Source organism: Ochotona curzoniae, unplaced genomic scaffold, assembly GCF_017591425.1.
Source record: "Ochotona curzoniae isolate NIBS_2020 unplaced genomic scaffold, NIBS_Ocur_1.0 scaffold_2453, whole genome shotgun sequence".
In the NCBI taxonomy this organism is placed as follows: Eukaryota; Metazoa; Chordata; class Mammalia; order Lagomorpha; family Ochotonidae; genus Ochotona; species Ochotona curzoniae.
Window position 1 is genome coordinate 29,043,683 of NW_024467094.1, and position 14,340 is coordinate 29,058,022.

At 44.0% G+C, this 14,340-nt stretch overlaps 1 protein-coding gene and 1 pseudogene across 4 annotated transcripts in view; both read left to right on the forward strand.

Annotated features, from left to right (window-relative positions):
• The window catches only part of SKAP1 (src kinase associated phosphoprotein 1), a 274,036-nt gene that overhangs the window by 74,559 nt on the left and 185,137 nt on the right, over positions 1-14,340 (forward strand). The window lies entirely within an intron of this gene.
• On the forward strand, positions 6,301-7,909 carry LOC121170222 (annotated as a pseudogene).

Consider the following 14,340-nt stretch of genomic DNA (forward strand, 5'->3'; position numbering starts at 1 on the left):
CTGGGGTCCCTTGGACTGTTGCTATCAGCCTCAGCACTGACAAATGTCCCCCCAAACTTTAACACTGTGTTAGATTGAGTTATGAGGTCTTAAGGTTGTGCTGCTCGGGCCGAAGGTTGATTGTCTCTGAGAGATAAAGGAATGGGTGCACCACGATAACAGAGTCCTCACCATGAGATTACCCCAGTCACTGAACTTCTCCACTCTCTTTGTGTGGTTACTTGGTCCACTCTGTGTTGTCCTTTTTCTTTTCTTTCTTTTTTTTTTTTTTGGAGGAAGGGCTCTTTGGGGGTTTTGTTTTGTTCTGCTAAATGGATGATCCCCCCACTCCTTATGCCTCTCCCTCAGAGATACTAAAACATCGAAAGACTCATAGCACTCAAGTACTGGAAGGAGCAGGTGGACTCAAAGATACAGAGCAACTCCTTCAAATGTGCTGCTCCTTGGGGTGTGCTGGCCATTGCAGGCAGAAGGGACCCAGCAGGCCACCCGAATGTGTAGAGGGGTCTGGGACGGCACAGCACTGGGGTTCCCCGCATGCATTCAGTCTCCCGTGGGTAGTTCAGTTTGTTTGTTTGGAGCTGTGACTTTTAGATTATGCTCTGGTGGCAGAAATCTCAGACTTGCTGTCCAGGCAAAATTGTAAACTGCTGCCTTTGTGGGTGACAGTGATGGTGACAGTTTTTTATGCCAGTGTTGGCCGTTATGGAGCATGCCATTCCATAAACGCTTTTATCGTAGTCGAAACTACTGAGTAATGGTAAATTGAAGCCTGCCTGATGAATTGTGAGCACTCTGGGTTTTTGCACACCCCCCCCCTTCCTATATCATACAAATTTAAGAGAACTGTGGTTAAGTGGAATGGATAATACCACAGAGAAAAACTTGAGCTCCATCGTATGAATCCTAGAGAAAGCCCTATTGAGGGAGAAGTGTTTAAACAAATGCGTAAACACCATCCTGCGAGAGATTTATTAGCCTGCCCTTCATCGCCAACAACAGCCATCACTTACTTAGTGCCTAACTACGCGGAATACATGGTGCTCTGTAAGGTGAATTAATAGTACCTTCTTTCTCTAATAAATTTGCTGAGTGACTACCATGTGCCAGATATCATAGTTTACACGTTACCTGCAAACCTTGTCACAGCTGTGGGACGTAGCTCTTACTGTTCCCATATTACAGATGAAAAAACTGAGCACCAGGGAGATTCACTCGCCCAGTGTCCTCCGTTAATTAGGTGGCAGAGGCAGGGTTTGAAGAAATCTTTCTTGTTTCAAAGCCTAGAATTTTTCCGATAGAATCACTCTGTCTAGTAAGAAAGGAAATGACATATTTCGCTATTCCCTCAGATGCGATATTCACTGCCCAAAGGAAAATACAGGGCAGCGGTAGGGAGTGGTGGGGACTCTGGAATTGCTTGAAGTTGTAGTGTATTCATGATGGCTTCCATGAGGGCCAGCATTGTGGCATAGTCCATAAACTGCCATCCGAGGCCCTGGCATCCCCTAGGGATGCTGGTTTGAGTCCTGGCTGTTCCACTTCTGATCCACCTCCATGCTAGTGTGCCTGGGGAGAGCAGGGGGAGGATGGCTTAGGTACTGGCTACCATCGATTAAACATCTGCTTTTTGGCAGGCCCTGTGCTGGGAACTTTTATAGCTTCTTATGGGAACCTTTTAAGTCTAAAATTTAAAAAAAACTAAAAGGCATCTGACCTCAGAGCTCACATCTCTTCTGTTGTACCGTGTTGTCTTCCGAGGCTGTAGAGGAGACGGAGAGGAAAGAGGTGCTGCCGGGTAGCCCTCCAGTGGAGCTGCCTGAGATGATGACAGCAGTGCTGGCATACTGGCACTGCCCAGGAGAATAGCCTCTGCCACCTGAGGCCACTGAGCCCTTGAAATGTGGCTACTAAGACTGGGAGCTATTTGTCTCATTTAATTGTTAAATTTAAATATACATTAAAATAACCATATGTAGCTCATGGCTACCATACTGGAAAGCACAGCTCTAGAAAAATGGCTGAAGACCAGCCAACAGTGTCCGAGAAGCTGCTGGAAGATAAGGAGGATGGGAGTTTAGTTGGCAAGGCAGGGAGGAAGGCAGGCTCAGGCACAGGCTGTGGCTGACTTGGAGGTCAGAGGTACAAGGTAGGTGAGCAGGCAGGAGAGCCCTCCAGTAAATTGATGGGAGAAGCTCAGAGAAAACAGGATGTGGAGTGGGAGAAGGGAAGTGACCTGGTGAGTGCTTTGAAGAAGAGCATTAGAACCCATAGTTAATGGATTTGCTCAGATTGAAAGGTAAATACGGATCAGCATTTTTTTTTTTAGTATCCCTCCGGCTGTAAATCATGACTCGACATTTTGATGAGTGGCTGAGGGATAAGTTGTTTAAATGGTGCTGTGGTGTTTGTGTAGGGTGGAAGCTCACGGGGCTCTCCTTTGCAACACTCACAGAGCCCCCGGATGGGAGGGCCTGTCAGTTTCAAGGGTGTGCGTCACTTCTTCCTTCACATGTATTTATGAAATCGTATAGATCATCTCCTTGTTTCGAGTCAGTGCCATATCTAATCTTTCTCAAGAGATAGATTCTCCAACGCATTAAAATATTTTTTCATTATACGAGTATTTAAGCCCCTGCTCATGAACAATACTGGCACTAATTTATGCACTTTAGAGCACTTTGCAGCCTAAGAATTTTGCTGGGCGGCATCACGCCAGGTAACCCTCCCTGCTGTCTCCTGGGGATGGCAGGTGTTCTTGTGTCATACAGGTGGAAACAACTTGAGAGCCAGCTGGGATGTTGCAATTCTTAAGGAGTAGAGCTGGGACACAGATAGAAATGTCTGGATTCTTGGGTCATACTTTAGGGTCCTAGTCATGTGCATCCCAGAAAGCAGCAGGTAATGGCTCAAGGATCTGCGTCCCAGCCACCTGTGTGAGAATCTGGGTTTTGACTTGCGCTTGGCTCAGCCCTGGCTACTGGAGGCATTGGAGGGAGTGATGGAGCAGATTGGACATCTCTTTCTCTTCTTTCTCTCTTCCCATCCCCACCACCACCTTTCAAATACAGTTTTAAAATGATAAAATATAGACGTCACAAAGAATGATACTTTCATGTGTCAGCATCCATTTTTCAGAATAAGAAACTGAGACACAGAAAAGGCAGAGTTATCAAGGCTGTGAGTCCAACTGACAGGCTCCAGGTAAAACAGGGCAGGACGCAGTATACTGCCCTACCCTGTGACTATGCAGGTGGCAATGCAGACGTAGAACACCAAACAGCCCCTGTTCATCCCCAGATAAATTAAAAGGAAGAGAGAAAAAGAGAGTGAGAGAAAAAGCGAGAGCGAGAGTAAGAGAAGGGCAACATGCAGATTAAAAGAGATTTTAATACCACTCACAGTGAACCATGTTGTGGCACCGTGGTTCAAGCCGATACGTTGTCCCCTGTATTGGAGCGCCTGGGGTCTCTGCTTCTGATCAGGTTCCAGCTAACGCACACCCTGGGAGGCAGCCGACTTGGGGCTCTGCCACCCATGCGGTGATCAGGATGAATTCCTGGCCTCAGCCTGCCCCATGCCTGGCTGCTTTGGGAAGTGAACCAGTGAGTGGGAGATTCTGTGTGTGTCATTCTCTCTCTCATATCTCTCTTTCCTTGTCTTTCAAACAAATGTCTCAAAATATTTTAAAATCTAAATATTTTTTATACAGTCCATAGTAAAGAAAAATCAATGGGACTGCATTGGAGCCCTGGTGTGCAAATTGTAGTTTCCTTTCTGCTTGGTCATTCAGTCTCTTAAACTTTATTTGTTCAGTGCTGTAATTGACAGAAATTGATGTAATTATTAGTGGTCATTTTAAGAAATAACTATCTGGGGCTGATGTTGGCTTTGTGGAACAGCAGACTGGTTGAAAAGGCAAAATGTGAATGAATGATTTGACAAATGGAGAACGAAAATGATATTAGGAGAACATAGTGGAGTAATACATACATCTGGAAAGCAAAGGAGATTGGAGAGGCCTTGCAGAGGACATGGTACTGGAATTAGGTCTTTTAAAGCAATAGGAATTTGTCAGGCAACCAGAGTTGGGAGCACCAAGTGATAATTCTCCTTGTTGGACAAAAGCATCAGAAGTGACCACACTCTGCAGGTAGGTAAGTAGCTTGATGTATGGTCTTTTCAGAGGGGAACCAAGAAATATATAACAAAAACCGTAAATGTAAATTCCTTTTGTACCTAGCAAGTATTTTAAGAGAATATACAAGGAACACATGTTTTGTTTTCTGGTTAGGGAACCTACATCTGGTTTCAGAGTGTTCGGGTTCAGTTCTCGACTCTGGCTTGTATAGACCCTGAAAGCTGGTGGTGATGACTCAAGTGAACAGATTCCCGGTGCCCTCGTGGAAGACCTCAGTTGTATTCCTGGGTCCTGCTTCTTGTCTCCACCCCCAGACAAACCATGGCCATTGCGAGCATTTGGCAAATTAATCGTGGAAAGGACGGTTCACCCACTCTCTCACTCTTTCTCTACCTCTCAAGTAAATAAAAATAATAAATAGACATAAGGATATATATTGCAGACTTGCTTATAAACATTGGGAATAGAAGAAGTATCTAAACCACTATCACACCATGGAATAAATGCAATCATTTAAAGCAGTATTTGTATAAAAATATTTAAGGATTATGGGAAGATGTTTATATATTATTAAGTGAAAATACAAGGTTATAACATAGCACATTTTCTGAAATATAAGTATACATACACATAAAAAGACCATGATGCTCTTCATCAAAGTATTTTATTTCTAAATTTTCATCAGTAAACGTGTACTTTTGTAATTAAAAATAAGCAGTGAAAATTAGTTTTCAAGATCCCTGAAAATGCATGCAGCTTTATGCCCAGAAGTTCCATTTCTAGGAATTTATTCTACGGAAATAAGCCAATATAACTCCTAGAACATCAAGTAATTGGAACCAACTTAAATGTCCAATTACCTGGGATTGGTTTAATAAATTAAAGTGCATTCTGATGGTGGGCTGCAGCAGGGCCATTAACAGTCATGTTGTGGGTAAAGCAGCCATTATGGTCACAGGAAAATGTTCATGATATATTAAAGGGGTAAGGAGGAATGGAAGGCAATATGGAAAGAACATATCCCAAAATGTCAACACTGGAGTTTCTGGCTGTAAGTTTCTGGGTGTTGTTTCTGTTGTCTTTTGTGCTTCTCTACATTTCTTAAGTCTCCTGCTTTGCACCTTTTAACTTTTTTAAATGGAAAGGTTTTTGTGTTTAAATGAGTGCTAGAAGTTGTGACATTAAAGAAGTGTTGACTAATAGCTATGGATGTGCAAAATTCTCCAGTGACATGAGCCAGTGTTATAAGGAGCAAAGCATATGCATTTCTGAAGGTCTATTATATGACAGCCGGAAGGTCACACAGTGGCTCAGAAAACAAGTCCTCCGCCTGCAGTGCTGGTATCTCATATGGACACTGTGGAAGTAGAAGCAGTCTGAGCTACTCTACGTCTCATCCAGCTCCCTGCTGATGGCCTGGGAAAGTTTTGGAGGATGGCTCAAGTCCTTGGTTCCCCCTGTGTGGGAGACCAGAAAGAGGCTCCTGGCTCCTGGCTTTGTACCAGCCTGGCTCTGGCTGTCTGGCCTTTTGGCAAATGAGTCAGCAAATGGAAAATTTCTCTTTTTGTTTCTCCTTCTTTGTAAATCTGCCTTTCAGATGAAAATTTAAAAATGAACAAAAAAATGTGGCAGCCAGGGCACAGGCATTGTGCATAGCAGGTCAGGCCATTGACAAGAATGCGAGCATCCCATTCCTAAGCACCTGAGTTGGAGCTTCTCCTCTTTGTCTCATCCAGCTCCTTGTTAATGTGCACCCTGGCAGGCAGCAGAGGTGGCTCAAGCGCTTGGGCCCCTGCCAGCCATATGGGAGACTAGCATGGTGTTTCTGGCTCTTGGCTTCAGTCTGGCACAGCCCAGCAACAGGTTGTGGCTGCTGTTTAGAGAGTGAACCTGTAGATGACTCAATAGCTAAATCCATATGGATCCCATATAGGCAGCAGTTCATGTCGTGGCTGTTCCACTTCTCATCCAGCTGCCTGTTCGTGACCTGGGAAAGCGGTGGAGTCCAAAAGCCTTGCGATCCTGTACCCATATGGAAGACCCAGAGAAAGCTCCTGGCTTCAAATCAACTCAGCTCTGGCCATTGCAGCCATTTGGGGAGTGAACCAGTAGATGGAAGACTTTTCTGTCTCTCCTTCTCTCCATAAATCTAATCTGCCTTTCCAATAAAAATGTATTTTTTTAAAAGAGGGGGTAACCGGCAATTTCCCTCGCTGGCAGATGGTGCTGGAGGCAGGGGTCAAGCAACAAAGTTTGTGGGTCTCCTGTCGGGGTCGCCCCCTCACCAAGGCAATGGCTTCCAAACTCTATGAGCAGTCATCCTGGCTACCTGGCTCAGGCAAGGGCACCGTGTGCCAGATGATTGCCCAGAACTTTGGCCTGCAGCACCTCTCCAGTGGCTACTTCTTGTAGGAGAATATCAAGGCCAGCACGGAAGTTGGTGATACAGCCAAGCAATACCTAGAGAGAGGCCAATTGGTCCCCGATCATGTCATCACACGCCTGATGCTCTCGGAACTAGAGAGCAGGAGTGGCCAGCACCGGCTTCTGGGCGGTTTTCCGAGGATGCTAGTACAGGCTGAAGCTCTAGACAAAATTTGTGACCTGGATCTAGTGATCACTTTGAACATTCCGTTTGAGACACTGAAAGATCGGCTCAGCCATCGTTGGATTCACCCTCCCAGCAGAAGACTGTATAACATGGACTTCAACCCACCTCATGTACGTGGAATTGATGACATCGCTGGTGAACCATTAATCCAACAAGAGGAGGATAAGCCTGAAGCAGTTGCTGCCCGGCAAAGTCAGTATAAGGACGCTGCAAAGTCATTGAGCCATACAAGAGCCGAGGAGTGTTCCCATCAGTTTTAGAGGATGGAGACTAATAAAACCTGGCCTTACGTTTACAAGCTTTTCTCAAACAGGATCACACCTATTAAATCCAGACAGGCATACTGAGCTTGTTCAATGGAAGATCCAGGAAGATGTCATTCATTCAATTGTGTGTGTAGTATTGGTGCCGTGTCCAGCTTAGAAGCTAGCTGCGATAGCTTGCAGCATTTTTTCTAGTTTGCTTGGTGAAGTGATGGGAAAATGGAGTAGAAAGAACTCGCAACAAGGCCCTGCAGCCTTTGAAGTGTCTCCTTCCACATGTGGCCAGTGTTTCCCAAGGAAGCAAGTACAGGCTGGAGTGGAAGGGTTGTAGAACCTGAGCTCCAGCTGACTTCTGATGGCCATCTTGCTGCCATAGCAGCCTCCTTTTACCCACTGTGGCAGTACTTCCTGGTTTTTCCCATACCCCATAGCTGTTGAACCACATATGTGATGTGTCCCAGGCTTTGTCTCAGGTACAGTGGCATGTGCTGTCCTGGTGACAATGGAATTGAAGCTGTTGCTCTCAGTGGGTGATTCTCTGATTGTGTGTGTCCACAAGTTGTTTTCCCAAGTAAGAGTGATTCCTTCTCTGCATCCATGCTCCAAAGAATCTTTACTTTTTGAAGCTTTCGTATTAAAACATTTTGACTTCTACTTATTTTTAAACAGTTTTTATTTTAAAACTTGTATTTTTCTCTCACCATGGCCAATGAAGATATTTGAGTATAGTGCAAATGAGCTGTGCAAAGGGTCTCCCTTAAACTGCTGCATGGCCTCATGAGCTCAGACTGCTCCTTTTACTAATAAAAAATTAAACACCTATAACTCTCCTTGGAATCTTAAAAAAAATGGATGAGGAGAACATCCACCTTTGCAAAGTTGTAAAGATCTCAGCATAGAAATAACAAAATCATATGGAATTACTGGACTAATAAAAAAAGGAAAAAGAAGTTTTCAGGCCCAGTGTAATAGCCTAGAAGCTAAATCCTCACCTTGCATGCACTGGGATCCCATATGAGCTCTGGTTGGTATCTCGGTTGGTCCACTTCCCATCCAACTCCCTGCTTGTGGCCTGGGAAAGCAGTAGAGAACAGCCCAAAGCCTTGGAACCCTGCACCTGCATGGGAGACCCACAAGAAGCTTCTGGCTCCTGGCTTTGGATCAGCTTGAATTTGACCATCGGGGGCACTGAGGGAGTGAACCAGTGGACAGAAGACGTTTCTCTCTCTCTCTCTCCTTCTCTCTGTATATCTGTCTTTCCAATAAAATAAAAATTTAAAAAAGACCTCCACTACCCTCTCTTTCACTGTTACTTTTCAATACATAAATCAGTCATTTTGAGAATTACATATATGCACGTAAATATGTATATGCACATCTATGCCAGCCAGACCTGCAAACAGTGCTGAGAATTGCCCGCCCACTCACGGGGCAGGGGAGTTGTTAGAACAGCAGTCATCACTCTTCCTGGGGCCTGCCCATGACGATCTCTTCATCTGATCAACTCTGTTCTTCTCCTTCCAGTACCTGGCATGGAACTTCTCACACTATGACTATACATGCTGATGGAGTGAATGTAAAAAGTGAAGGTCACAGCATTCTATCAGACTGCCTGGGATTCTGTGCCCTCTTTGCCTAGAGCAGCCCGTTTAGCCACCATCTTCAAGGATCACTTTGTAATGATCTAAGTGAGAAACTGTTCTTTGAATTTGATTGTCAAGTGTCTATAATCCATTAAGTGTCATTTAAATTCTGTAAGTAAATTTCTTGTATGTTTTTCCTAGTACTAAAATACATTCACTTAAGCTGCCATTTCCCTGTGCTGTGATTGATGCAGGCTTTTCTGCCGTTTGTCTGCTTTTACTCAGCTTTTTCTCTAGCTTTCTCACTATCACCTGAAAGCTTAGTGACTGCACTATCTTCCATCTTCCAAGCCACCCCAGGCTCTGCCAGTTATTTCCAAGCTTCCCGTTCAGCTCTTGTCTCACTCATAGAGCCCTGATTTGGTTCACAGTGGCCACGTGCCTGCTGGAAATACTCACCTTCATAGACAAACCTTCTAACCTGTGGCCACAAGATGCAGTCTGGGGCTGATCTAGGGTGAACGCCAGGAGCCAGGAACTCCATCCAGGTTTCCCACAGAGATGGCAGGGCCCCAACCATTTGAACCATCATCAGCTGCCTCTTCCCTTCCCCCACCATCTGCATGAGCAGGAAGCTGGAGTCCAGAGCCAGGGCTGGGTGTTGAGCCGTAGCGCACCAGTGGCGCAGGGGCACCTTAACTGAGAGGCCTGTTGTCCACGTGGTTTCTTAAGGGACCGTTCTCTGCTTTGGGAATAACAGAAAATACATAGAAACAATAACTCCTTCTGTATTCAGGCTGGATTTTTGATTATCTAAATCATCTGCTGTCGTCACTTCATGTTGCTGCAGACTGCTCTGTTGCCAGTCAGTACTACTGCCTTCAAAAAGTTAGACAAATTCTGAGATCCCACAGAAATTCCCCAAATCCTTGTTGTGGGCGTGGCCGGCAGGTGTTTGAATGGGCTGTGAAGCACAGCTTTCTGCTAGAAACAGAGAAGGCCAGATGTGGGATGTGTTTGCTCATCACTGCCTTCTATCCTCCCTGGCCAGTGTGTTAACAGCTGAATCGGAATTCTAAGACTTCTGTGAATTTTATGATTGCTCCTGTAATTATAATTACTGCTGAACCAATCAATGCTTTCTCTTTTGCAATTGTTTTCCTTCTCTGTTTCTTTTGCCTGAGTCACATTTTCAGAGATGGTTACTTTCTTTTGTATAATTGCAGTTACCATGACTTTGTAAGTTACAAAGGTCAGTCCCAGTAATTTACTTTTATTTAACGTTTATATGTATGCTAGGCACTATGGTTTCTACTATGGTTTTATAGCAACTTATTTACAGGACAGTAAAGAAAAAATTTTACTTTGGAAAGACATTTTCATTTAGAAAAAATCAGTTGAAGGGCCCTGTGCAGTGGCTCCACAGGCTGATCCCCTACCTGTAGCAACAGCATCCCAGGTGAGTCATGTCCTGGCTGCTCCTCTTATGATCTGGCTCCCTACTTGTAGTCTGGGAAAGCAGTGGAGGGACCAAAATCCTTGGGCCCCTAGACCCGTGTGAGAGACCTAGAAGGCTCCTGGCTTAAAATTGACTCAGCTCTACCCAATGAGGCCATTTGGGAAGTGAACCAGCAACTGGAAGAAATTTCTCTCTGTCACTTCTTCTCTCTGTAAATCTTTCCTTCAAAAAAAAAAATAATAAATCTTCTTTTAAAAAATATTGGTTTAATTTTAAGAGAAAATTGATTTATTGTAGCTCCCAGAATTGACTTAGAGGCTTTTAAAGCTACACAGAGAATTAGTAACATCAGTTCATACTGAAGGCTTTTTTATGACATTTTTTGAATCATTAGTTGGTTATTACAGTGTATCAAAGTATTATTTGTAAAATCGACATCATTGGTAGAAAATCCATTGTCTTTTCCTTTTGGCTTTTTTTTTGTTCTTGGGTTATCAGGATGCTTCAAGTCTCATGCATCAAGAAATATCATGGTTATTTTGTTGATTGCTAAAAGCAAGGAGTTTTTGTCCATTTGATAAATGGCTTTCATATAAGGGCTATTTTAGGCACTAGGCCATATGACTTTCTATCAAGTCTTCAACTTTTTGATTAAAAGAAGCTATCTTAATAATATTCAGAATTTGAGCATGACTTGTTCAGTTAGACTCTGGAACCACATTATGACCACCACAGTCTAACTGCTTATTTCTTCTCTAATAACTACTTATTTATTTTCATTTACCCGCACTTGGTGGCAGCAGGGGAGGGGAGATTGAACTCCCACCTGTTGGTTTACTCCCCAAACATCTGCAAGAACCAAGGCTGGGCCAGGTTGAAGTCAGGAGCCATCATCTCCACCTCCCCTGTGTGCGTTAGAGGAAGCTGGATCTAAAAGAGGGGAGCCAAGATTCGAGCCTGGCACTCTGATCTAGGATGTGGGAAATCTCCATTGGTGGCTTAAGCTGCTATGCCAAACAACTGCCCCTACTGCTGTTTCTTACATCACGAATACACAGGTGGGGAAACAATGACTGGCTTCTCCGAGTGAGCTATTATCTTTCCTGTTGCAAAAGGGCTTCCCCCATCCTTTGGTACTAGCTTGAATGTCATTCTAGAAATTCCCTGAAATTGTTTGCTGCCAGACCTTGGAAAGGGTGTAAAAGTGAAGCTCTTTCCCAAAAGGGATCCCCTGGAAGTGAGCAGGCTTCAGGATTGGGATTTGCAACTGAGGTGTTCCTACAATGGACATGGGCACCAGGAGGGGACCAAACACCAGTGAAACATGACCCTGGTCCACACTGCAGATTGGCGCCTGTCACCTTTCCACTTAAGCTGCTTTTATTTTGTCACTGTGTCAGAAGCATCAGCAGCAAAGCCCAAGGCCTCATTGACCCCTGATTCACTCTCCAAGTGACCACAGTGGCTGGTGCTGAGCCAATCCAAAGCCAGGAGCTTCTTCCAATCTCTCACGCGGGTGCAGGTCCCAAGGCTTTCCTAAAGTCCTAGTCTTTTACGCGCCAGGATCCCATGTGGGTGCTGTTTCTAATCCCAGCAGCTTGTGGCCTGGGAAAGCAGTGAAGGATGACCCAGAGCCTTGGGATCCTGTACCCAGATGGGAGACCCAGAAGAGATTGCTGGCTTCTGGCTTCAGATTGTCCATCTCCGGCTGTTGTGGCCCCTTAGGGAGTGAATCATTGGACAGAAGATGTTCCTCTCTGTATAGCTGACTTTCTAATAAAAATGAAATAAGACTTTGAAATGAAAGCAAATAGTTGTAAAGAACAGTGATTAATACAAATACTGCCACTTACATTGTGCTTGCATGATTCTAACCCTGTGACAGCCCAAGTATGGCAACAGTGACAGTAAAGCTGGGGCGTGGTTGAGAGTCGGGAAAGCAGTGACAGGACAGAGCCTTGGGAAGTTTTCAGTGAAGCCTCAGAAGTAGGCCACCCTGCATGAAATCAGAATGAGCCAGGCTGCTGCTTTGGGTGGAAGATAATTGCCATCTGAGCTCAGAAAGGAATTATATTCTTGATATCGTATTGCACCATTAGGTGCATGATTGGATTTGGGTTGGTGAGAGTGGAGCTTTCCGCTGAAACATCTGTTCACTGTCAGGGCAGCACGGCGAAAGGGAAGAACCAGTGGTCTGTGGCAATGGAACAATTCCTGCGTGAAGAATATAGAAACACAAGCACCTCCGTCAGCACTGGATGTGAGACCTAAACCCCTCTGTGTCTGCTGATGGGTCATGCTGCCAGCTCATTGGCCTGTCCCCACAGAGCCTTTTATAGGACTTTGCTTTCCAAATTTTTCCTTTCTAGCGATGCCTGTATTCTTGGTTGTTTTTCTCCCAGACCTGTTGACTGTATTTTTGTGTTGATTGAATGCCATTTTTTCTTAGTTTATTCTTAAAGTACTTCTCTGCCTTACTCCACCTTAGCTTTTCATTGCATCTCTGTTTTTGCTACCTTTTTAAAAATTTTATTATTTTTATTATTATTTTATGATACAGTTCCATAGGCTGTGGAATTACCCCTCTGCCCCACGAGTCCCTTCCTGCCCCCCACCAACTTTCCCTCTGTCATCACAGTGCATAGTTCTTCATGAATATAACCCCATCATTCCACCGTTTAAGTGTATCCTGACATTGTAGGTATGGACAATGGCAGAGTCCAGCATCCCATTGTCAAGATATATTTAACAGTTTCATTGGAGTCCTTCTTTGATTTGGAAGTAGAGAGGCACGCTGCACTGGATATAGTAGTCTCTATTACACAGTTACTTTAACTGTACATCCCTTTAAATATGAAGTCATAAAACAAAGCTGATAACAGGGTAAAAGAAAATTTACAACAACAGGAAGTTAAATGACATGCTGACTTCTAGACATCTAAGCTAATGGCTCTTGGGAGTTTAGTATTCATTCTTATCTCAGTTGTTAGTAAACACAAAACACATTGTGAAAAGACCCCACTAGATGTTTGCTTGAGCTGTTGGAGGCAGGGAAGACATCTAAAAACGTTTACTTCAGTTCTTTGCTTTTGCACATAAGGACAGTGAGACGCTGGTTTTCATTTGTTCTCAAGTTTTATTTAATTTGAAGTATATGAAAATCATTTATGTCTGAGTATAGTTGAGTTTCTTTCAAAAGGAAGCCTTTATGAATGCTTTACGTAGCCAGTTTACCATTTTAATATAAAATTATGCTTTCCTTGTCCCAAATCTTTGATCACTTTCATTCCCTCATCCTTAAAATCATTCTGGTTATAAAACTTAATTTCATGCTTTAAGACAATATAGTCTGTCACATAAAATGATCATTGAAGTGTCATGTTTGTGACATTTTTTTACTTCTGTTTGGGAATTGACCTCTAAAAAAGGAAATGATGATCATGTGATAACTTTTTTAGTCTTTGTGTTCATTCTTTCTTTGATCGTGTAAACATCAAGATAGCTTCTCTCCTCCTTCTCATACATGGAATTGGTGATTTTTTTCAAGAGTTTATTCCCAGTGGGAGTCTTCTTTCTTCACTCAGCCTCATCAGCAGATGAGTACCGAATAACACCACCCCCATGTAGAATCGAGAATCGTCATTTACAGGTTCCTCAGGGGCTGGCACCCCTCACTTCTGCACCTGTGGCTGAGCCTCAGTTTACCGTAGTCAATAGGTGACTGTCAGCCCCTGTCCACGTACAGTCCAGGGGTGGGCACCTGCTACGTGTCCAATGTAGTGAGAGAAGATGGAGGACCACTTTGTGACTGTTCCTACAAAAGCTATGATGGGAGATCTGTCGGCAGGTAGCCATGACACCAGAAAGAAGGTGATGAGGATCATGAGAAAGGTGTGGTTTCAGCATTGTAAGACGTGAGGAAATAGAGAACTTGTTTTAATTTTAGATTCATTTTGATGCTTATTTTTTTAATTTGACAGGCAGGGACATGGAAAAACAGACAAACAGAAGGAACTCCCATCTGTAGTAGAAGCTCAAATGCCCACAACAGCCAGAGTTTGATGAGGGCCAAAGCTGGGAGCTGGCATCTTTTTTTTTTTTTTTTTAATTTATTTAAGGAGCTGGTATCTTGATCCATGTCTCCCACGTGGAGAGCAAGAATCCTTGAGCCATCACTGCTTCTTCCCAAGGTCCACATGAACATAAAGCTGAGGCCAGAGTTAGGATCTGGGAGCCAGACTCGAGCACTCCAATGGGGGACACAGGTGTCTTAGCCTCTGGGC